The sequence below is a fragment of the Hibiscus syriacus genome, unplaced genomic scaffold (assembly GCF_006381635.1).
Source record: "Hibiscus syriacus cultivar Baekdansim isolate YM2019G1 unplaced genomic scaffold, ASM638163v2 tig00110505_pilon, whole genome shotgun sequence".
NCBI classification, from domain to species: Eukaryota; Viridiplantae; Streptophyta; class Magnoliopsida; order Malvales; family Malvaceae; genus Hibiscus; species Hibiscus syriacus.
This window is the reverse complement of record NW_024062765.1, coordinates 3,579,543-3,606,591: the sequence shown is the minus strand read 5'-3', so window position 1 is coordinate 3,606,591 and position 27,049 is coordinate 3,579,543. Positions and strand designations below refer to the sequence as shown.

Below are 27,049 nucleotides of genomic sequence, written 5' to 3'. Positions count from 1 at the left end.
TCATGAAGGAAAAAGCATCTGTTGGTTTGATTGATGTCCTCATGAACTGTGTAAGTGTTTGTATGTTTGGTTCTAAGTACTTGAAGATGAGTTATTACTTTGCCTCATTATAAATTGGAATCATCTTGTTTTCCCGTATCTGCGGTGGAGAGAAACTGGTATCAGTTAATCATGTATTTCTTTTCCAACTTTCCATAATTTCCATCCTGTGACGGTTCCGAAACCATGTTTGTGGTTGCGTTTTGAGTTGGCATCCACTTAACAGAGAGAGAGATAGAGACTAGATTACTCGATTAAAGAACTTGTATAAGCCACTTATTTCATCTAGCAGATGCTACTAAAAGGCATACATGGAATTGGATAATATAGTGTATAATTCTCCAAAACTATTACCACCAAATTCAGGCAAGGAATGGGCCTATCACAGTTGCAGAGAAACATGCCTTTTCAATTCTCTCCCTAGAAAACTAACAGTACGAGGGATACAAGGGGAGCATCATATCATTACTTTCAACGTTTTTCACCCACACAAATAACTGCCCTCTATGTTCATGACAAGTATTCAAAATAGATCAAATTAGCCTCATCAACTAACTACGAAATTTATTCATAGAAAAATAAAAGATTCAATGACCCTAAGAGCCCCGAAGAACATGGCAGGATTTTGTAATAATTAAAATTTGCAATCAACAAGATTTTCTGTTTATGTACTGCGTAAACTTTCTGCACTAACAGACCAACTTGAACAAAATATACAACTTTGGTACATATGTTAATGTTTCCCAGTTTATGTACAGAGGGGAGCAGATGAAACCTTTGGGTCTACTGAGCATGCCAACGTCCCTGATATTGTGGTCCCAAACATACTTCTTTCCTTCAATTCTTGAGAATCCATGTAGAAATATGACAATGCCAACAGTCTTAAATACAAAGATTAAGGACCCAAACGCAGCAACATGAATTGCAACAGCAAAAGTCACTAATGGTACGGTGGTGTAGTGCATAACTTAGTGATCATCTCAGTTGTCGGTTCTAGTGTACAGCAAGAAAAGAAATCTGAAGTCACTTAAGGCTTCTTTATAAATTTCTTAGCTTTCCTCGAGAAATTTTTCACCATCATTCTGTCGGAGAACGTAAGTGGACATTCTTCATCAGTTGACCCTCTTTGATCAGACCACCCACAGAAACACTTTTATCTTTAGAGCTCCCTCCATTAGACTCCACAATCGAGTCGGGATCTTCAGGTATATCTCGATATAAATGTTTCAAAATGAACAGCGCAGTATCATTATCTCTCCAATAGTTTCTGTTAAACCAAAGTTTACAAATTAAAATGAGAGTATACTGTATACTTCTATTCTTGTAAAACTGCGGCAACATCAAACACGTGACAATAAAAAATTAAGTACATTTCTTTTGAAGCTTGTCTGGAGGGAGCAAGACCCCAAAATTTTGTTCTTTTACCTTATTTTTCATCTACTAGAGCTGTCAGAATCATCTGTGTAAAAGTCTTATTTGTTTAGCAGTCTTTTAATCTCTATCTCTAGATAGAATTCTATCTTTAGCAGACAAGTCCTATTAGAAGTCAACTACTCGGTTGATTTAAACAATTGTAATCTCCTAGTTCAATAATTAGATTTCTCTCACATTACCTCTTTTATTCTTTTCCTCACCTTCGATTTATTTTCTTAGATCATGACAAGAGCCTTTTTCTTTTCATTTCTTATCAGGAAAAAAAACCACTTTGATGTTAATGTCAGTAACAAAGATTAATGGTTCCAAACTCAAAGCTAAAGTGGTGATGCAATAGATCACAACATCAAAATAAAACAAAATAGCTGCATCAAAGATGAATAGTTCCATCGAGTGTTCTCATCTCACAATGGTCAGTTTTCCTGATTGTTGGTCTTACATTCAAGTTTAGCTTTTGACCAATTATTTTACGGATTTCTAGCTGGATGATTTTGCAACATGTGAGTCTAAGATGCTACAAGACCCTCCACAGTTAACAATGAAGCTTATGGGTTAGCTTGGTAACATAAAGAAAATTGGAATGATGAAAAATTAGAGGAGATTAGTAAAGGTTTGAAAGTGCATATATTTTTCCATTGAGGTGCTTGGTAGGAAAGATAAACTAGAGAGAAAAAGTAATTTTCTTTCCATGCCTTGAAAATTGGAAAGATGAAAAATTAGAGGAGATTAGTAAAAGATTGAGAGTTCATATATTTTTTCCATTGAGGAGCTAGGTAGGAAAGATGAAAAAACTAGAGAGAAAAAGTAATTTTCTTTCCATACCTTGCTTGGTAGAGGTTAAAAATGAAAGGAAAAGCAAATGAAAATTTTAAAAAATGCACAACCTTGTAAATATGCATGCTTAACTTGTATCTTTCACATTTTCTCTCCTTTATCATTCCAATTTGGAATGATTTTTGTCGAGAATATCTAAATTAAATATTAGATTGGATCAGTTTTAATTAGATAGAATCAGTTTTTTATTCTATTAGTTATTAGATAGGATCATTTTTAATTAGATAGAATCAGTTTTTTATTCTATTAGTTATTAGATATGATCATTTTTAATTAGATAGAATCATTTTTATTCTGTTGCTAATTTTATGCATCTTTTTATGTAAAGTTGTTACATTGTAAACTCTATTTAAGTCAGTCATATTCAACAGAAATAAACACGATTTATTCGGAACAAGTTTTTTAGTCTTTATGGTATCAGAGCTAAAATGGCCAAACCCTACGATGATATCTCAGGTATCGACTCTATGAGTTCTACTCGCTCACCTTCAATCACCCTAAACACTGAATCCTTCCAAAACATATCCATCACTTCTCACAAGTTGAATGAAAATAATTTCTTATAGTGGTCACAATTTGTGAAACTGTTTATTCGTGGCCGTGGAAAATTTGGCTATCTCTCAGGTACCACTACGAAACCTGTCGAAGAAGATGAAGAATCTGAAAGATGGGAGGCAGAAAACTCGATGATTATGTCTTGGCTCATAAATTCCATGGATCCGAGTGTAGGGAGAACTTATCTCTTCCTACCTATTGCTCATGACATTTGGAATGCTGTGAACGAGACCTATTCTGATCTCGGGAACGCAGGACAATGGTTTGAACTAAAAACTCGGTTATGGAGGCTAAAACAAGGAGAAAAAAACTGTCACTCAATACTACACTGAACTCAAGACCTTGTGGCAAGAGGTTGACATGTTCAGCGACTACGAATGGAGTTGTGCTAAGGACAGGGCTCTATTCCAGAAGATGGTCGAAAAAGAACGCGTCTTCGAATTCCTTGTCGGCATTAACAAGGAATTGGATGAAGTCAGAGGGCGCATTCTTGGTCGTGAACCACTACCAAGCACAAGAGAAGTCTTCTCCGAAGTCAGACGAGAGGAGAGCCGGCGGACAGTCATGCTTGGAGGCCACTCACCAAATCCCACCGAGTCTTCTGCCTTGTTCTCGGGTCAGCCACCACGTCACAACGATCGTCGGAACGACAGAGATCGGCCAATCTGCGAGCACTGCAACAAGCCGGGACACACTAAAGCCAAGTGTTGGAAGCTACACGGGAAGCCAGCCGAGAATTTTTCAGCCAATCGAAATTCTCGTAATGCAAAGGGATTCCATGCCTCATCTGAAGATGCTTCTGAAGAGCCGAAACCTGCCTCAGAACTGTCTGCCTTCAGCAAAGAACAACTAGAGCAATTGTATCAACTAATGAGTTCTCATTCCATATCCAACACTCCTAACCCATCATCTTATATTGCCTCTTCATCATTAGCCCAGAAAGGTACATATCCTACAGCTTTCATAGCCGGTTCTAAATCAAACCCTTGGATCATAGATTCAGGGGCAACAGATCACATGACCGGGTAATTCCTCCATATTCTCATCTTATTTTCCTTTATCTAGTAATCTAAAGGTAAAAATTGTTGATGGCTCCCTAACCTCTATAGCTGGAAAAGGCTCTATCATTATTTCTCCATCTCTCACATTACTAAATGTCCTACATGTCCCAAAGCTCTCTTGCAATCTCATCTCTGTTAATCGTATTATTCATGATTGCAAATGCATTGCTACAATAACATTTGCTGGATTTGAATTTCAGGACCCTTGTTCGGGGAAGATGATTGGCAATGCTAAGGAGGTTGATGGACTCTATCACTTGGTCACGGACAATCCTTCAGATAAACGAGTTTAGAAACCGAGATGCTTTACTACCTTGTCTTGTGAGAATGAAATAATGTTGTGGCATTATAGGTTAGGCCATCCTAGTTTTTTTTTTTTGATAAGAATGACAGGCCTCCTTAAAAACCTCCTTCTTGATCAAAGAAGGAGGAAAAGAGTGCCTTAGAAACTTTATTACTCCTCCGAAATTACATAAGATTTAACGTAGACACCATACTGAAAAAAACACAACAGACTAAGCTACTCAACATAACCGAAAACCTAAACTCAAACGATAAAACGCACTGGAAACGACTAAACATCAACCAATTCCCATCTTTGCTAAACTATCAGCCTCCCCATTACACACCCTTGGAATCAGTCTAATAGAGTGCACCCTGTCCGTGATAAAAGATGAAATCTCTTTAACTAATGGGAGGATAAAAACTGGGGCCATAGCTGGTGTATGGACCCATTCCACAGCCGACTTACAGTCACTTTCCACAATCAACCTTCCAACCTTAACCCAACAAGAAGACATATAGATTTCAATGCCTCTCTTAATAGCCTTTAACTCAGCAACCGGCGGGGACCCTGACCTACATTTTCTGAAAAAGTCAGAAGGGAGTTGCTATTCCAATCTCTCAAAATACCTCCTATACCTCCATTTGAGCCATCAAGTCTAACAGCTCCATCGACATTCATCTTCAAAAATCCATAGGGGGTGGAATCCAGCGAGAAACCTGAAAATTGTAAATGTTGAGAGCTTTAATACCATCTGCAAGAGATGGATCACCAATCAGCACATCCTCCTGAATAGGACACTTAGGATACTTGGCTAGAAACCATTTAGATAACCTGAATCTAGCAATAAAAAACAGAGACATCCTATCCAAGGGGAACCATCGAACACCATTGCATTCCTAGCTTTCCATATCGACCAAAATACTACTCCCGGGATAAATTTCCAAATCAACGATTTCCCCCTCAGCTCACCCCAAGAACATAGCAAAGAAGGTGGATCCTTTGGAAGGACTAAGGCTATTTCCCAATAGCTTGCTATCTTGTTCCAAAGTTCCCAAACAACATCACATGAAATAAATAAATGCTGAACTGATTCCACCTGTTTTTTACAAAACGGACATAAAATTTCATCCCTAGCTGCAAACCTCTTTTCACCAACTCCTCTCTCACTGCCACTTTCTGATGAGCTAGCTGCCACAGGAAGACTTCAACACGAGGAGGAGATAAACCCTGCCACACCCCTTTTACCCATAATCGGACTCCCCAGACACCTTGCCGAGTTCCTTTCTACAAGATTTCACTGAAAACAGTCCATCCCCACTTGCAGACCAAGAAGAAAGTCTTCAACTGAATCAGTCAGTTTAAAGTCCTTCAGTTTTGTCATTAAATCCAGCCACTGATCCAACTCCCAGTCACACAAATTCCTTCTGGTATCGATGTTCCACACCCCAACCGTTCGAATCTGAACTTCCAAACTCAGCGACCATACCCCATTTATTTGTTGACAACGCATACATTCTAGGGAAAAGATATTTTAAAGGAGACTCATCAGCCCATGAATCCGTCCAAAATGCAATAGACTTTCCATTTCCCAGTTTCAACTTGGAGTTAGATCTGATACGTTCACCCTCCGAGTCGTTCTTCAGAAATTGTTGGCAATCCCTCTCCAAATCCAAGAAGATTTGGGCGAAAAAACCTTACAAATAGACATGGAATTACTACTTACCTTGTGCCTGCAACATAACACACTTTTCCACAAGTATTTTTTTTCATTGGCGAACTTCCACACCCATTTTCCCAAAAGAGCCCGATTAGATATGTTCACATCAAGAACACCAAGGCCACCACAATTTAGAGGCGTGCAGACTGATTTCCAATTACCCAGTGTATCTTCCTTTTGTCCTCATTATCCCCCCATAGGAAACTGGCCATTAAAGAATTAAGCTTCTTACCAATTTTACAAGGCATTCTAAAAAGAGATAGAGAATATTGGTAGGGATGTTAACACCGACTTTAATAAAACTGTCCTGCCCGCCAATGAGAGACAATTAGCTTTCCAGCCGGCTAGTTTGGAACTAAAATTCTTGAAAACTGGATCCATAAGGCTTCTGAGTTTTTCTTAGCACCTAGAGGAAGTCCCAAGTAATCTGTTGGAAGAGAATCAATAGAGCAGCCCACCGAAGATGCCCATTCTGATAAAACTTCCTCTTCCACATTAATACCAAATAGCTTACTCTTAGCTAGATTAAGATGCAACCCTGTCATAACACTAAAAATCCTCAATACTCTCTTGACATTTTTAATCTGGGAGAGAGATGCTTGACAGAAGATGATCAAGTCATCTGCAAATTGTAGATGTGTCAATCGAACAGAATTTTCAGATTCCCCAATAACAAAGCCTTGAAACAGACCCCTGTCCACTGCTTTAGATATCATCAAATTAAGCAGCTCACCTACAATGTTAAACAGTAGCGGTGATAAACTGCACCCTTGCCTAAGTCCTTTGGCCATGTGGAACTCTTCCGATGGAGACCCGTTTACGAGAACTGAGATTGAAGCTGTTGAAATACACTGAGATATCCACGACAACCATCTCTTACCAAAACCCATCTCTGACATTATTCTAATTAAAATTGGCCATCCTAGTTTTAATTACTTGAAATATTTGTTTCCAAATCTTTTCAAAAAAAAGGACGATTTTTCTTTTCAGTGTGAAGCTTGTGAATTGGCAAAACATCATAGATCTGTTTATCCATCTTTAAAGTATATGCCATCAAAACCTTTTTCTCTTGTGCATAGTGATATTTGGGGTCCTTCACGAGTAAAAACAACCTCAGGATCTAGATGGTTCATCACATTCATTGATGATCACACTAGAGTCACGTGGATTTATTTACTAAAAGAAAAATCCGAGGCAGCAAGTATTTTCAAAAATTTTCACTCACTGATCAATACTCAGTTTCAAGTAAATATTCAAGTTCTTAGAACCGATAATGGTCGAGAATATTTTAATGCAATCTTAGGTGATTTTTTGAAACAAAAAGGAATTATTCATCACAGTTCTTGCGTTGATACTCCCCAACAAAATGGAGTTGCTGAAAGAAAAAATAGGCATTTATTAGAGGTGACTAGGGCTTTACTGTTTGCTATGAATGTTCCTAATCGTTTTTGGAATGAAGCACTCTTAACAGCGTCTTATTTGATAAATCGAATGCCTACAAGAGTTCTTAATTATATTACTCCTTTGCAAGCTCTAAAGAATATGTTTCCTGAAAATAGATCTTTCACTGATTTAACACCTAAATTTTTGGTTGCATTGCTTTTGTTCATATACACGGCCAAAATAGAGGAAAACTCGATCCCCGAGCACATAAATGCATATTTCTAGGTTTTTCACCAACACAAAAAGGGTATAAATGCTTTGATCCTAAATCTGGGAAGTATTATGTGAGTATGGATGTCACGTTTTTTGAAAACAACCTTTTTTTGACAAAAACTCTTCCGGGGAGAACGACTCTGACATGAGTTTTTGGGAACAAACATCCTTGCCAAAATCGGTTGTAAATAGCTCAGTGGAACCAATTCATATTTCCGTAACTAATCCTAGGATTTCACAACCTATAAATTCACAACCTCGTGAGACTCAGGTAGAAACCAACTTGGAACCACCTACTGAACTTCGTGTTTATTCTAGACGGATGACTCGACCAAGTAATGTTCCACCGGTCCCCAGGTATGCCAACCATCGGACTCGACTATGGTCCAAGGTACGACTTCTCTTTCTCCTATTTCTTCTCCAAATTTAGAGCCTTCTACAGAATTCTTTGAACCCATAGCCTTGCGCAAAGGTGTTAGATCATGTACCACAAACATCCAATATCCAATTTCTTATCTTATAATAAACTCTCTCCAGATTTCAAAGCTTTTTCCACCAGGATTATGGATGATGCACTACCTAAGTCGATACATGAAGCTCTAGAAGTTCCGAGATGGAGAGGCAGTTTTTGAGGAGTTAAAGGCCCTAAAGAAGAATGACACATGGGATCTAACTCCTTTACCTGAGGGGAAACGATCTGTAGGCAGCAAGTGGGTGTTCACCATCAAATACCATGCAGATGGCTCGGTCGAGAGATACAAGGCAAGACTCGTAGCACGAGGCTTCACTCAGACATACGGCCTTGACTACAAGGAGACCTTCGCACCTGTGGCCAAACTAAACACCGTACGTGTCCTACTCTCACTAGCCGCCAATCTGGATTGGACTCTCAGACAGTTTGATGTGAAGAATGCGTTCCTAAACGGTGAGCTAGAGGAAGAGGTGTTTATGGAAGTTCCTCCAGGCTTTGATGAATTGAAGAAGGATGGCAGGGTTTGCAAGCTAAAGAAATCCATTTATGGATTGAAACAATCTCCGAGAGCCTGGTTCGAGAGATTCACGAGAGCTGTGAAACAACATGGTTACACTCAAGCCCAGTCTGATCATACTATGTTCTACAAACACAATAATGGTAAAATTGCTATTTTAATTGTGTATGTAGATGACATTGTTATGACAGGAGATGACACAGTAGAGTTGGAGTCGTTGAAGAACTTCTTATCCAACCAGTTTGAAGTCAAGGATCTAGGACAACTCAAATATTTCCTTGGAATGGAGGTGGCTAGATCCTCAAAAGGTATAATTATCTCGCAAAGGAAATATGTCCTCGATATCTTGAAAGAGACCGGATTAATCGGATGTAAACCAGTGGCGACTCCTATTGATCCGAATCAAAAACTCGAAAAAGAAGATGGTGTTGAGCCTGAGGACAAGAATCGATATCAGAAGCTGGTGGGGAAACTGATTTATTTGGCTCATACGAGACCAGATATTGCATTTGCTGTGAGCTTGGTTAGTCAGTTTATGCATTGTCCATCAGAAAAACACTCCAAGGCTGTTTACCGGATTCTTCATTACTTGAAAGGGAGTCCTGGTAAAGGAATCATGTTTTCGAAGAATGGAAGTCGAAGAGTGGAGATCTTCACTGATGCTGATTGGGGTGGAAGTTCTACAGACAGAAGATCTACTACCGGTTATTGCTCCTTTGTCTGGGGCAACTTAGTTACTTGGAGGAGCAAGAAGCAACCAGTTGTCTCTAGAAGCAGTGCGGAGGCCGAGTTCAGAGCCATGACGCAAGGAGTATGTGAGTTGTTATGGCTTAGGAGGATCTTGGAGGAGCTGAAGGTTGAAAGAGATAAACCGATGAAGTTGTATTGCGACAACAAATCGGCAATCAGTATTGCTCAGAATCCTGTACAGCATGACAGGACCAAACATGTCGAAATAGATCGACATTTCATCAAGGAGAGGCTGGAAAATGGCGATATCTGCATACCGTTTGTTCCATCATCAGAGCAGCTCGCCGATGTTCTCACCAAGGGACTGTTTACTACGATGTTCGAAGGATTTCTGTCCAAGCTGGGAATGATCGATATCTATTCTCCAGCTTGAGGGGGGTGTCGAGAATATCTAAATTAAATATTAGATAGGATCAGTTTAATTAGATAGAATCAGTTTTTATTCTATTAGTTATTATAGGATCATTTTTAATTAGAGAATCAGTTTTTTATTCTATTAGTTATTAGATAGGATCATTTTTAATTAGATAGAATCATTTTTATTCTGTTGCTAATTTTATGCATCTTTTTATGTAAAGTTGTTACATTGTAAACTCTATTTAAGTCAGCCATATTCAGCAGAAATAAACACGATTTATTCGGAACAAGTTTTTTAGTCTTTAATTTTTTATGCTCTAGGATTGAAAATGATCATCTTTCCTCTCACTTTTGTTTTCTACCCTGCACATGAAATTTTGTTTTCTTTCCACTTTTCCACTCAACTAAGAACACTTCATATATTGTTTGAAGGGCCTCATTCATTTTTCCAAAAGACGCTAGCCCGTAAAAATATATGCAATAGTCTAGGATTTTCTATGATACAACCGCAGAGGACAATGACTGAACTTGTCACAGGCACACACTGTCTAGGACCAGAAATATGACAATGTGCCAAAGGAAATATAATGCATACCAAAAGTTTGTTCAGTGGTCAACCGAAAGTAATATTCCAAAACTGCACTCAATCGCATATATATTATATGTATATAATACTAATAGTTCAAGAATCTTACGTATGTGCTCCAATGGCTTGTAGATATGGATGTTCAAATGTTTTATCCTGTAAAATGAAAAGATTTGAGTTAGGAGTAATCAGCAATATGAACCAGCAGTCATGATAAAGGGCACAAACTAAGCACTCTTAGGCTGAATAAGAGGAAAAAAGCAACCAATCAAATTCACTCCAGCTTCTCTTTAGTCACACAAAGAGGAAAGTGTTGCAAGAAAAGTTGACGTGCAGTCTCAGTTTCACATGCACACACACAAATGCTCAGGCAAGGAAAGAATGAAAAGGAATCAAATAGCATCAGTCTGTATAGTTACATACTTGAAGCACATGATCTATCCGCCCTTCTTCACTTTCAGTTAACCTCTCGATCATTACAGAGCCATATGACCTTTCTTCTCTTTCTTCCACATGCTTTGGTCCTGTTTTGATTAAAAATAAATAAATAAAGAAAGAAAGAAGTTTGAAGAGTTTTAAAAATAAGGTATGATATAGATCAAGTTAAAATAAATTTTGTTGGAAGTACGAAGGTAATAAAAACTATTCATGCTACTTTCACATTAAAAAAATTAAAACAAAAAGTGTTGCAAAAAAAAAAAACTTTGAACTCCTGATTACCTTCTATGTTGTCAGTGTTTCTTGACTGGCAAATTGTGAGCACTTTAGCCTGTTCAAAAAGCATATAGCATAGAAGTTTGTAAGACCAAAACAAAAGAAACACAAATTAGTAATGAATTATGATGTGGGTTGTATTCAAGCTAATTTGGAGCTCAAATGAACCGATATGATCATCATGTATCTGCATACAGTTCGCAACTTAAATAAGATCATATTCCAAGCACTGAACGTGTAAATTAGACGATCTTGCCTTCAGACTTCAGAGGACTAAGACTGATGATCCGGTATTCAGTTTATTTGAATATGCATAGATATTGATAAATAAAATGATAATGCCTTCAAGGTTCAACTGTTTATTAACTGATGAAAAGTTTTGAACCAGTTTTTACAGCATAAGCGCAATGATTTGGAGCATGAAACTGTCAACACCCATTTCTTGAAACTATCATACCATCCCCATAAGCAATAAACAAGAAAAGAATTATAACTCCAGCACATTAACTTGCACTCAGAGAACATAAAATGGATTTTGACCATCATTCCTTTGCAAGCATACCAAGTATAATTTACAAGAATAACCACGGAATTGGCTCTTAGAATCTGGATATGAGAAAAGTTTTAAAAGTTCATTTTACATAGAAATCAAAGCAACGGAACCAAAAAAAAGTTTGAACATTATCAAAGAATGAGATATTAGGAAGTGTAATAACCCACCCGGAAAGAGCTGAGGTGATCCATTACTTCTTGAGAACGAGCAGCTAATCTTCAGTAAATTCCTAAACATATCACACAAGCATAACAAAAATTGAAAACAGATTTAAGGTAAAGTGGTAAGGGGGCACAGTGAAAGAGAAGAAAAGGCTAAAGATTAACCAGGGTTACCATGAGAAAGTAAGAAAACATTAACTTATGCCATGCATGTATCAAAGGCCTTACTTGAAACCCGATATGCAACCTTCTTCCACCTTTGTGATAAGGAATAATGACGGGACGTTTTGTGATGTATTCTTTACAAACAAGTGGTTCTATTCTGCATAAAAGTACAAAGCAGTCTCTGTCAAGTTTAGGGAAGAATACAGTGACAAATTAAAGATAAGGAAAATGGGTCATGTCCTGAATCAAAGAGGGTTGGCAAGGAGAAGAGAAAATACAGTACTTCAGAAAAAAAAAAGGAAGCGGAGGAGAGGATGGCATTTCGGAAAGGATGCAACCAAGTTGAGGGCACACAAAGATGCATAAAAACATACAGACACTATTTTATGTGCTTTTATATATTGTTTGTGCGTGTACATATAAAAACAAATCAAACTCAAAAAAGCTAGAATGATTCATTCCTCACCCAGACACCCACCCTCCTCTCCTTAAAGGGGAAAAAGATAATATACTTGTCTAGATCCAAGTATAACAATTCTGCCAGTTCAGGTAAGTTAATGAAAAGAAGATCATGCTAAGTCTTGAATGAACTATATCACTTAAGAAATTAGACACACTCAGCTCCAATGAAGAATAAAAAATGCACAAGAAGCTAAAACCAACCTGTATGCTACAGGGTCGTATGGGTGGAAGATGTTGAACATTTGAAGACAAGCTGGCATCTCTTCAGAAATGTTCTCATCATCCCAATAATCTTGACCTTTGCCTGCAATAGAGAGGGGAACAATTATAAGTTGAAGCATACAATAAAGTACCAAAAAAACCATAAAAACAACTACTACTGTTGAGAAATGAGACAATACCTGAAAAAAAAAGTGAGAAACATAATGTTATAACAAGACAATTTTACTTAAACAGAAGATAAGAGAGAGAGAGATACTAGCTAATAGCAGGTCAGGTCTACCTACAGAACTAAATAGCGGAACACTAGGAAACCATAGTATTTTAAAATTAAAAGGCATAATGAAAAATTTAGCTCTACATTATCATTTTGGCTTTAATCTTTTTTGAGCAAAATTTGACCATCAATCTTTCAAAAAGGGTCAAATTGTGATTTTTTTAACAGAAACACTAGCCAGAACGATATTTTTTTCCATGCAGTTGACTTGACAGTCCGTGTATACTTCATGCAATTTTTTGTATTTTTGAAATTCTGATATTTTGATTTTTTTGATTATTTTTATAATTTTAACTTGTTTGTTGATGTGGCATATAAGACAAATAGTGTCATGTTAGCATGAAGGAAATGTAGACTACCAATTGGGTTAACACTTCAAAACCATTAAAAATTTAATGTTTTGGTCACCGTTTACGCTAAAAAAGCAATTTGACTTTTTTGTGAAAGGTTGAGGGTTTTAACTAAAAAAAGAATAAAGGTCAATTTGACAGAAAATGTAAACGTTGAGGGCTAAATTAATCATTATGCCAATTTAAAATAGGGCATATTCATTTGGAGAATAAAGTAAAGTATGCGAAAACAAAATAAAAGGTGAGATTACTTATTAAAAGAACAAGATATAGCTTAAAGTTAAATGACAACAACCAAATAAACTTAAACCATTGTCATAACTTTCTATGACCTCATTACATACATGGATATATTTTTCACCAGCTAATGGAATCCATCATTTATTAAAATAATTAAACAAAACTAAAACTGTTCAATGTAGGGAAAAGATAGATGTATGCTTAAAGAACTTCCATGTGGCGTGCCAATATAAAAGAACAAACAAGTCTAAGATTTGAGCATTACCAAGACCAATACGGACATTGCGAAGGGCAAGGAACACTCCCAGAGGTGATCCCACTGCAAAGAATGTGTCAACCTGATATCATAACAGTTGAACTGAATCAGTTAAAATGTCAAACGTAGTTCATATAACACTATAGCATATCCACATTTTCTTTCTCTATCGAGGACTGTGTGTGTTTGTAGATTTGAAGTTACTTAGATATTGATAAAATACCATAATGAATGTAGTCTATCTTAAAAAGAAGCTACTTTATCACAAGAAGACAAGGGGATTTGTTAATGATAGAAAATTAGTTACTATTCATATGTAGTCTATCTTAAAAAGAAGCTACTTTATCACAAGACAAGGGGATTTGTTAATGATAGAAAAATAGTTACTATTCATCATACCTTGAATTCAAGTTTTGTGTATCTGATAAAAGGGGTATAACTCTGTGGTTCATCATCCAACTTAACTGGCAGCTTTTGATTGAACTTCAGCGATGTAGGTCGCTTTTGCATAAGCATTTCCTTATTTTCTGTTATATAAGAGATTGGTACTCACATAAGATTGCTTCCATAAGAATCAACCAACTGATAGCATCAGTATAAAGATTTCCTTCCACTGAAAGAAAAAAGAATAGAGGTATCCTTCAAGAAAAATACTAGCAGTGTCCTCACTTTTATGTGGTTGCAGTTCTGCAATTTTTGCCTCTAGGGAATTAATCTGCAGCGGGAAACTTTCATTTAACACATTTGAATCCAGAAAGAAAGAAAAACTTATATGCTTGTGTTAATATGGTACAGACACTATTGCCTGTATGCATAAGTATGTGAAATGTTGTGCTTATATAATATGCATATTGAAAGTCCACCTCTTCCCTGAGCAGTTTGATTGCTTTATCCTTATCTCTGGCTTCTTCATTCTCTTCCTCTGTCACCTTCTCCGAGAGATCAGCTACAACTGTATCTATACTATATCCACCCTCCTCCAGCGAAGGGGTTCCACTAAAGTTGTTAAGTAATCGATGCACATCCTCCTTACAGGTTTTCTTTGTAGAGCCCACTGCAGCCACATCAATGTCAGCATTTACTAAGGATTCATCTTCCACATCCCCTTCAATCACAGTTGGTTGTGAAACCAACATGTCTTCACCACCGCAATCTACAGTGTCCTTCATCCTCAACTCAAGTTGTTTTCCTCTAGATTATCCAAAGAGATGGGATCAGAAGATTGGTTATTCGTATCAGGGGGACATCCTACATCTTTTGAGTGTTTCTCATACACCCACTCCATTGGAAATGGGGAGGTGAGATTCTCTTGATGGCACAGGATGTCATACGAGAGGACGCTTCCCAAAGAATGTCCATATATGGAAACCTAAATAGAATTGACGTCAAAACTACAAAGAACTAAATGCAAATATATCACAATAGTAACACAACTAAATGGAAGACGGACAATTACTACTCATTTAACCAGTTACATACCTTTCCATCATAACCAGGATTCCGCTTAAGAAACTTCAAATACAGCATATTTAACTGGTTTGAAACCTGCAGGACAAAGACTTGCATAAACTTGGTTTCAAATTTTAAAATATTCTCAGGCAGTAATAATTTATTTTATGGAAGGATTCAAACAGAAAATAAACCTGTAGAAATCATAAGAAATGTGATGTAGCCAATAACTTGCTCTAAAATAAGATCTTATAATTAACATTTATTGATTGTCTGAACTTATACCAACTACGCATATTTCTCCTCCATAATTCTGAACCAAATAATTTCCTGAAAATTTAATATAGATTTCTTACAGTTGGATGAATAAAAGCTCCCCATCTCTCCTCAAGTCATTGATAACATGCTAAAAGAGGAAATTTTACAATATACTTCCTTTAAAATCAAGATGATGATCAACCAACAATCCATGGTGGTTCACATGACTGAATCACCTAACTAGCATTTGTATTTCATCTGTCTCCAGTACCTTTTACTGGAAATTTGCCAGCAGCATATACTCGCCAATTGCTTTATTAGCTCCCACATCAAAACAACCTCCAACATCAAAGCCTTCAATGGTGCCAAACATTCATCAGCTTGTTGAAAACACTTTGATATTTTGACATACCAAACAAAATTGTTAAATAGTTTTTACAAATTTTAAGATTATATTCGATTCAATCATTCGACATATATAATTATTCTTTAAAGTTAAAACATCAATTTTGACTTCTCACTCTACTAAAAATTTGAGTCCTATACTGGAAAAGTTTTTGAAATAATTTTTACTAAGGGTTTCGAACTTTATTCGAGTCAAAAATGATTTTTAAATATAGTAGTATCGATACTTGTTAATAAGTATCGATACTGAAACCCAAAACAACGAAGTAGTACCGATACTGCTGAGGCAATACCGATATTGTCAAAACAGAATGCTAAAATGGTATCGATACTATATATGGTATCGATACTACTTTGAGTAGTAGTACTGATACTCTGAGTTATGGTACCGTACTACTCCTTTAGTTTTGAGTCAGTGAAATTCCAGTATATTGAAATGGTACCGATACTATGTACAGTATCGATACTACTGAATATAGTAGTACCGATACCCTTGTGACAGTATCGATACCGATGTTTCCCAACGGTCGAATTTTTGTATTTAATGCAGGGAGTATCGATACTGATAGACGTAGTACCGATACTACAAGTCTCTGAATAGCATTTAATGCGGAAACTGAATCAACTGCTATAAACATCATATTTGAGCCAAATCAAGTCAACATTCTTCAATATTCTTTTGCTTTCAAAGAACACTTCTTGTACTTATTTGTATTAATTTCTCAAGTGTTCTTATTTGTTCTTGGATTGTGCAAACACATTCATTGTGAGGTTTTTATAAGTTTGCAATTTGTAATTTTCTCTTGAGAGAGTGTCTCAAAGAATTGGGATATAATTCTTGAGGGAGTGTAAGGTTACACCTTGTCCTCAAAAGTAGAAACAAATTAGTGAATTTGTGGAAATCCTTAGTATGATAGTTAAGGTAGTAGATGTAGACTTTGGTTGATAAAGTCGAACCACTCTAAATTCTTGTGTTCATTTGTTTAAATTTTCTTTTTAAGCTTCCACCAATTTTTAAATTGCAATTCACCCCCTCTTGGCTATTCACCCTTTCGATTGACTCAACAGTTTCACTGCAACAACTTTATTAGATGGTTACCTTAAACCAATATGTTGACCCCCACAACAAATCATACAATGCCAGCTCATAAGTATCGTTAACAAAATTTGGCCACCATTGCTACCATTTCACTGCTACATAGCTCCAAACAAATCTAACGCATGTCATCTAAAACACATATTACCACAAGGTACACATAGGTGATGACATTGAATAAAGATGTTTCTCCATCACTCCTCTCCCACCCCCTCCTTTTCAAGGGATCTCTTTTTTGCTTAGATGGACTTGTAATATAGATTGAAATCCATATTAAAGGTAAGATGTAATACCGTGTTTCCTTAAGTAGGCTAGAATTTCTGACTCACCCACTATACATGGGTGAAAATAGAAAGGAAAAAGGAACAATTGGAAGGCTGTTTTTGTTTTCTTAAAGCAAGTAGTTTTTTAAAGACATTTTTCTTATGAAGGAAATTGGTATTTTCTGTTAAGGGTATGAAAGGTATTCCGACATGTCATTTGTCTGGGTTGGTATCCGTTACACCAACCTCGGTAGCTCACATTATATAGACAAGAATTTTACACACTCAATATGTGAGCAAAAAGAATATTTTGAAAAGAAAAAACAGAAGTATTTTTTTATAAAAAAAAGTAGTTTTCTTTAAGTGGAGACGGTTTTAGAAGTAAATAGGCAATATTTTGGGGGAAATTATTATATAAAAATTGAAAGACATGATTACCCAATCTGTTTTTTTTTTGGGTAATTTTACCGATTAAGTTGTTGCCACTTAACATGAGACACCATACTCAATCAGAGACTATATTAGAAGTACAGATTAGTATTGATACAAAAACTTTCTACAAAGAGAAAAGCAAATAAATTGTTCCATTTTATCAATAAATAAATAATTGTTCCATTGTTTAAATGAAATTACAAATTAATTGTAGTAAACCAAGATCATATTAGTTCTTAACAAAATTCAGCTCGTATTATTTGGATATTAAAGGCTAAAGTGTCAAGAGAGAACTGTTTGGGTGAAAAAAATAATTTCTTTTCGGTAAAAGTTCTACAACAGCTCAAACTTTTCCTATAATTCTTTGAATCAAAGTACATACGCCAGTTCCAAGGACCATTTTATGCAAAACATAAATTTAGACTACTCCTTAGCAGTTCCAATGCAAGATATTTAAGATGTAGTACAGATATACAAGAGGAAAGCCCTTCAACAGGTGCAAGAACCCAATTCCAGTGAGATCGGTTGCTAATTATACCAAGAACTAAAACGCTCCATTTTATCAATTGACCTAAGCCAAGTAATAATCTAGAAATGAGTGAATCTCAAATTTCAGAAATTGTTTGGTAAATTCTTTTGGTGTCACATTTACGGCTGCAGTAATGATTCTAGGAACACATTCACAAACTAAAAGAAGCATTTTTGAATAATCATGCAGACTGCAAATATTGAAAATGAAAAGTATAATAGCAAACAAGATACCGAGTTGATAATGCTCTGGCAGTATATGGGACTCATGTAGTATAACACAATTTTCTCAACTGCAGCTTCACCACTGAGCTTCAAGCCTTTTCTCCACTGAAAATGATCGTCAAGTGAGGTACAATGTTAAGATGACATCAGAAAATAAAGAAGAATGAATATACATTGAAGTAAAAATGAAGAAACGAGTAAGAAGAGGATAAAAGAAACAAACTCATAACGAACACCAAAAAGAGTTTACAATATGTATCCATCTTACAACCGAAATAACAAGAGAGTCCTGCAACATTCCCTAATTACAGAAGAAAATGCCATCTATCCATCTAAATGTCACAGGAAATAAATTATACAGAACTTCCATTACTTTTCCTAAAAAGTATCTTCCGCATGAACGTCCTAACATTCATTGCTTTGGCCAAACGTATGATTGAAATTTTCAGGCTCTAAGTCAGTTCCAGTTCCAGCAGACAATCTCTTATGGCAGAAAATTATTGGCACTCTTTTCCTCCACCCAATGTCCACTGATCTACCTTTGTAGATCGGCGGTTATGATGGGGGGGTTTTAACGAGGCCATCTTTCAATCAAAAAAAATCTTAGGGCAGAAAAAGAATGTGAGTGAGCTAAACAAAGGCATCAACCAGGGGGCTAAAGCTTGTAAAGATACATAGCCAATATGGTCCAGCAAGTTCCTAGTGGTGCGTCCAGGGTAATATTTGTACAGACTACATAGTACACCCTAATGAATTAATCTATAGAAAGGCCCCTCAATTTTTTAGTTCAGTTGTCATTTTCAAATCCATTGTGCAAATAGAATTAATTATTTCTTCAAAATTTTAAAGAACGAAAAACTCGACCACTATTGCCTACATACTATTTTGATACTATTTTGTAAATGTCCTTGGACTCAGCCAAGCAAGGTTTAAAACACAGTCCACCGAAGTCTTTCATATTCGTAATAAAACAATGAACTAGAATAGCAATTCGGTTGCCTACAGCGAACACCGTCATGAATTCAATTTTTAGATACATCTAATATTTCTTTATTTTGGCTTCATTTATATCACTTGAAGTCGTTTAAGGCTGGCTTAGGAATGGCAATTTTATCCGAAACCGATGAAATCCTTCCCGATAGGGACAGATTTAAAAAAAAAACTGGGTTCGGGTCGGATTTTATATAGATGTGAGGTTGGGTCGGTGGAGGGCAAAAAATCTCTGACACAACCTGACCAGGGAGTAATAGTGTAATTTTTTTTATATAAATTTATGGATATTTACTATAATACCCTTCTCTCTATAGTTTTTTTTTTTAATTAGGTCCTTATTTTATATCGGGTTGGATCGGTTGGGCCGGATTTAACTCTAAAAACTCAGGCCAGATCGGGTTCGGTGGAGGAAATATGCTCTTCAGGTTGGGGCAGGTCGGGGTGTATATATATTTCGGGTCGAGTCGGGTTGACCAAAAACCTAACCCATTGCCATCCCTAGGCTGGCTTAGTTTATCAGCGATAAAACATTTTTAATCAGTTAGCTTCTCAGAAACAGATTTAACTAAAAGTATAAAACCATCACCTTTACATCCCGGTAGCAACTTTTTTTGTTGATAGAAGGTCTCATTAAAAAACCCCTTCATAGTTAACCCTTCCAAAAGGAAAGGGACAACTAGCGGAAGGAGGAAAAGAGTACCTCATTTATTGATATTTCATAATAACATCAGAAAACCTTTACATAACATCAGAAAAGGCTGTCCTCAAAAATGCAGGAACAGCCTATATAACATCCCAGTAGCAACTTTAGCTACAACTTCCTTGTAACAAAGAAAGTTACTTCTCAATAAAAGGTTAAAATATACAACTCATAAGCAAACAATTACTGAAGAAAGCAAGCAGGTTAATAACCCAATACATATACCATATAATATTGAGCAATTCCTCCTTCCAATGGCCGTCGAGTTACCTTAGGGTTTTTTGACGGTTATGAAGGGGGGGTTTAACGAGGCCTCCCTTTCTTATAAAAAAATCAATATTGCGCAACAATATTGTGGAAATTCTTAAATATGAACCCTGAAGATGCCAACTCAAGACTTCACCAAACAAGGGCCAAATGATTTGCATAAAATAACACTGTAATGCTAGTTCAAGGAAGGCCTGTCACATTGTAACAGAGAGACTAATTCGGATATATCCACTGGAAATAACATTCATTATTAAATATCTGAGTAAGCTAAGAGCTTCATCAAAATGATACTAAGAAAATCACAATAACGATGATATAGAGTCATTCATGTTCAGAACATTTTTTACTGCATAGACTATAAAAGTTTATTCTTATAAAGAGAAACAATCCAACAAGGAAGCATAAGAGCATTATAGAGGAACAACTTATTACCTGACAGGGAATGAAAAGACTCTTGTGTGCGTCGTTGATGTGAAGTCAGTGTTGCTCAGCAAGGCTTGCTGTGATGTGACGGAAGTTGCCAACATCATCAACCAAATTAGATTTCTCCAACCTTTGACCATACCATGAACCATAAAGACCAAGTGTCGAACAGGAACCTAAATGAAATATATGGTCTTAGTAACCATCATTACGCAGACAGACAAACACTGGAATTTGCAGATATCACTATTCGTACAAAAGACAATTAGAGGAAGAAAAAAGAATGAATTTAACAAGCTGCAAAATTAGAAGTTTAGGATTCATTAAAAGAAATTCTGAATCACACACATACAAAGTATAAATTCGTTTCCATGTAAAATATCATTCTCGTTAAAGGCTTGCCAGCACAAAATGAAATATTTAATCAAAAGAAAAAACTCCTTTTCTTCCAGGCAATTACTGATATCAAGTCACCATAACGCATCATAGTAGTAGAAAGATTGCATTATATTAATAATTGGGAAATCATGTAGCTATCATACACATACTACACAAATTCTATTTACGCCAATAATAAAATGCTGTATGAAAAACTTGTTTAACCATGGTAGTTCGCAGCCCAAGTTAATCCCAAAACACCACATACTTTAGAGCAGTCAATAATAAGTTCATCTGATCAAAAGGAGGAAACGGGAAAGGGAGCAGTAGGTCTCATAACTAACCAACTTGAGGACCCTGCTTCTCTTCAACTGGTACCTGAGGGTGAATTTTTTTTTTTCTTTAGGTACAAAATCATTAAAAGGTGTATAGGTCATGGGCCAATTTACATATTAACCCTTTCCACTATAATAACTATAAAAAAATTAGTAGATTTTGGAAATTCCATGTAATTTATTTAATCTATAATGTTTAAAACATGTAGACAAATGCAACAAGCAAATGCTCTAAAGCATACCTCAGAACAATAATCATCCATTTCTTCCTCTTTTCTTTGACGTAACTCATCCTACATGAGCAACCAAATGTGTTAAAATGTCAACAATTTGATAGAAAAAGCACACATATAAAATGCATATTAGCATGTCTACCATTAAAAACAAAGATTGATCCTTGCTGTTAAAGCATAAGAGATAGGAAAGGACAGAAACCTGGTGGGTTTGGGGGTGTGAGATGCAGAACCACGTCTTAACTTGATCCCATTTCCACTGAAACTAATAACACTGGAAAAACCAGAAGCATCAACATTAAGCCAAGCCTCCCAAGTATCGTCTTCTCCGGTAAAAAGTACGTGAAGTCCCCTGCATTCAGTGATGACATGTCCTTGGGCGTTACATATTACGATTTAAGCAAATAGATTGTACAACCAGAAAACTATAACATACTGTTGTAGACCCTTGCAAATCAACTCTAGCTGCAAAAAGCCCGGATGGTTGAAATGTTCTCCGGTGCCAAACCTGTGAAATTTTCCAACTTCAGCAGGAATTGATAATTATATATATATATATATATATATATATTATAAGAATTGGAGGTCTCGTTCAAAACCCCCTTCATAATTGGCAGAAAGCTGAGAAGGCATACTAACAAAAAAGCAGAAGGGGGAAAAGAGTACCTCAGGCTATATTGCATAAATAGGGGAGAAACACCCCAGATTACATCCAGGTTGAAACCACAACAAAACAAGACCCAAAAACAGAACAAAAGCTTAACACCTAAATACCCTAACAATTAACAGATCCCTTCTTTTGCTAGTTCATCTGCTTTATAATTAGCACTCCTAGGAATGAAACGAATAGGAAAACGAATAGGACCTCATGACTCTTAACAACAGACTCAATTTCCTTGACAATAGACTCATAACATGAAGGACATGAGCTACAGTCCTTAATAGTTATATTTATTAAAAATATAAAAATGAAAAAGATGCACTCCTATGTTTAAGTTTCAATTAGATAGACAACGAATAGGAATGCAATCACATTTCCCTTAAATTCTAGGGTCCAACAAGCAATAATGTCTCCAGCATTCTTGCAAAAATTTTAGGAGCTACATTGGATAGACAACGCGAACTCGGAAAATCAAATTTAATAGGAGAAACAGAATCTTATGACATCAATATGAGAAAACCTTGCTACTGTATCAATCTCTAATTGTTCAGCTACATCTTCACGAAGTGGAAACCAATCTAGCCCCCTTTACGAGCGAACCAGTGACCTCTTAGAACACGTCGATTTTCTCCCATTCCAGTAACAGGAAAACTGTGTCTCTTAACTAAATCTACCTGCATTATTTAAATCATCCCAATTATAAAAATCAATACTTTATTTGAGAAAATAAAACATAGTGCTTGAAAGTTACCAGAAAATACTCTTGAACCAGTGACCTCTTAGAACACGTCGATTTCTCCATTCCAGTAACAGGAAAACTGTGTCTCTTAACTAAATCTACCTGCATTATTTAAATCATCCCAATTATAAAAATCAATACTTTATTTGAGAAAATAAAACATAGTGCTTGAAAGTTACCAGAAAATACTCTTAAAAGCATACAGCGCAGAATCAAAGGTAACTTAAAAGCATATCATACAGAACCATAGGTAGCTTAAAAAATATACCACACAGATCCAAAGATAACTTAGAAGGCATACCATAGAGATTCAAACAACATTCCAATACTCCTAATACGGTGCATCATCCATGTGAGAACATACAGAAACAGATCAAGACAATCAGCTAATACATATCAAAACCATGGATTGTTTGCACTGGCAAATAATGGCCTAAAGATAAACACCTGAATTCATGAATGTGGGCTATTCCCACCTATATCCTGTTATGTAACAGGTAAGAGATCCTCCATCGTGCTAGATAAAGATTTTTCATTTAAGGAAAATATATCTTTTGCTTCAACTTGAAGTATCACTTGCAAAGTGATTGACCTACACAGTTGGGAAAAGCAGAAACTGAATAGAATGGGATACCTCATAGAGCCCTCCCTTTACAGGGACCCCAACTCTCTCTTCTTCAAAACCATATAGTTGGTCTGATTGAGAACATTTGGCAGAAGATGAATCATCCCCCCTGTCCAACTTCTTGCCAGAACTACCTCGTCCTCTTGGACCTTCACAGCATTCTGCATATCTTTCCACCAACTAGATAGCAGCTTCTTCTCTCTGTAAAAATATTCAATAAATGACTGCATCATGGCCAAACCAAACAAACTACTGGACAAACCAAAAAAAACAGACTGCACAATAACATAGGCATAAAGGTCCCTTTCACCAAAAATGATAAGATGCCAACAATTTTTCAGGGACACACTAGATTGATCAGTCTAAAAAAGGTAGGATATCTTAGGAGAAACAAACAAAGAGTTTTTTTGGCATGGTCTAAGATCAAAAAGCAAGATTGGATACAACCAATGCTGTCTTCTATCATACAACTTGGATTAGTTGTTGAAATAGTATATTGGAGAAAAGAAATGCAAAGAGAATGGATTTTCTCTAATTCAAGGGTTGCCTACTCCAGTTCTTCTCCTTATCATCCCTTGTGATTGCCTAAGCTAGTTGATGGAACACTACTAGAATATAGAAAATGCTGCAATCATCTTTTCTAAATGGTTCAGATCAGACACAGTTCAGAAAGTTCTTTGATACTTGCATGAAGCCCAATAAAATTCCAAAAGGATTCAAGAGCCAAGGAGAGGTCTAGCTACAAAGAATAATATGGAACAGTAGCTTAATCATGCAACATAATATACATTTGATTGAAAAAAGGACCTGCAAGAAAGATGCTCTATTGCAAGAGAATCTCTCATCCCAAAACGAAAATAGTCGCTCTTTCCCACTATCTCGGTTCGAGGAATTGAGGCAGCTAGCTCTGTAGACAACAAAAGAGAAAAAGAAAGCATCAAAATATTTTAAATCAAGCTTCCCATTTGCACAAAATGGCCTCTGTTTGCAGAGATATAGCTATGTCAACTTCAAAATCATACACAAGGATACAATTTAAAGGAACCAAAAATACATAGCTTATAATGGTGAAAAACTACTTGTAAGTAAAAATAATAAATGGTTCTGTGTGTTACATAAATGATGCACATGTACGGCATAATTCCAGATAATGAATCTCATCTTTATTAAATTTTGGAAAATGATGCAAAGCATGGCAGCTGAGGCCCAGAAATATAAATGCTATAAACCGAGAAAGGAATCCATGTTTTAGAGGGTAACCAAGAGAAAATATCCTTCCATGGAAAAGCCGGATATAATATTGGACCTGGAACTGTGACTACTATTGACCAGCAGCCCACAACAACCTCTTGACTCCTTTTCCCATATTAAGACATAGACCTATCACATGTATTCCACCTATATGTTTTCTCCTGTATGACTGACTACAAAAAAATGTAGAGCAAGTGGTCCATGCATATTTCAGAATTTCACAGGCTCTTTTGCTCCATGCATATCTTCAGCATTATTCACCACCACTCAACATGATTGAAACAGCTATACCATTCATGTCAGGGAGTAATTGCATCATAAACAAAAGCCAGAAGCACTCCTCCATCTAACCATGACCTTAATGTATCTGTGACAACTGCAAATTCTTTATCCCACCAGAAATTACAGGGAAAATTCAGCTGTCTTCCAAGAGATTAAACTATACCAAGAGATGTTAGACTTGATATTATATTTGTCCAACAGTGTTCAGAAGTGTAGCCATTGCCACCGACTTTCGCAACACCCTGCCCTAGTTCCCTGCAGTTTGTATGCTTGAATCTTACTTGGAAAATCTAAGTCATTAGTATTTTATGTTTATTTAAAAAACGACGAGATGGAAAATAAATTAAACTTCAGTGCCTGAAAAAACTATTCCTTCCAACTAAGCCCATGGATCATCCTTGTCCAGAAGTTGATCGATATAATATATCACAAATAAAAGGAAAGAGAATAGGACCAAGAGAGTGCATACCAAATTGTGCAAAAAGCTATACATAAGTAATTGTTCCAGTCTTCAGCCTGCCTAGCTTTCATAGCAAGAACAGTACAAAAACCTGGGTCATGACTAGTGGGTCTCCCACATCTCAACTTCTAACTTTGTACTCCACAGACTAGCATAGTCAACCACAATTTTTAAATGATATATAGTTTCAAGACCATTAACTGTTGACTAAGAACAAAAACCTCTTCAATGTTTCCAGTGCATCAGAATGTGTAGCTAACACACATCTCCGAACACAACCAATTGAGTATGGAAAAGAATCACAAACTAAAACTATCCTTCTAGATTCAGCAGAAACTAACCATTTTCAGCCAAAGGAACCTTGCAAAAGTACCAGCGGACATCACCCCCATCTGAAGGACTCCTTGTCTGCGCAAGATACTTCTGACGACCCTTACAATGCTCAATCATCCTCCAATCTTGCAATGTTAGATGGCGTGTTTTTCAACAAATCAGGTGATGTTTCCTCAACCCAGTTGCTCCCGAATCCGTGGGGTTCGCTAACGAATCCGCCATCTAAATCAAAGCTTCAATCAGATTACTTGCACTGTCTCAAATCACGTACATGTTTTATTTAATTGTCTTTCCTCAACATAAAACATTGGCAAACAGACATCGGAATATGTTATTAAAAATAAGAAGCATTCTACAAATTGAATAGACATGCAAAGAAGCCAAAACCCATGAAATAACGTCAAATTTGACTAAAAAATAAACCATATTTTGAATTCCAAAAATAAATAAATAAATAAAAGCAGGGTGTTCTCTTGTTCTGAAATACCCAACTCTAAGGGATGCAGAATCATAAAATTAACATTCTTAAATTCAAACTCAGTTCCCAAACCAAAGTTGCACACAGAAAAACGTAACAATACCTTCTTCAATACTGGTATTTGCTAAAGAATTTGTTAATATTTTCCTGATATCAGACCACCCATCTTGCACTCTTGAGAAACAGCGAAGATTTTAGAAGAAATGGCGTTATCCAATTTTCTTTTCACTTGCGTTGCAGCATAAAATTTCAGAAGCCTCTGTTTCTTTCGGTTTGCAAATGGTATTCATACATAATAGCAAAAGAAAAGAACAAAAGTAACCTCTACAAATTGTTTTTGTCGATAAGAATATAATTTGTATTCGAATATTCTAAAATGCTGGAAGCTGGAAGATTGAATTGAAGGGCAGTTAGGCTAATTGAATGGAAGGCAGTATTTGTAAACCATGAAACTTGACCATAAAGAAAACTAAAAGAATGGCGGTTGCTGCTGGGCTCTTAAGGTCAGAGTCCACAACCCTTCGCGAATAGTTTGATATTGCTTTTACTTTTTATTTTGGCTTAATCGGTC

At 36.3% G+C, this 27,049-nt stretch overlaps 1 pseudogene; it reads right to left on the bottom strand.

Annotated features, from left to right (window-relative positions):
• Positions 1-639: 639 nt before the first annotated feature.
• Positions 640-26,248, bottom strand: LOC120129910 (annotated as a pseudogene).
• Positions 26,249-27,049: the final 801 nt, after the last annotated feature.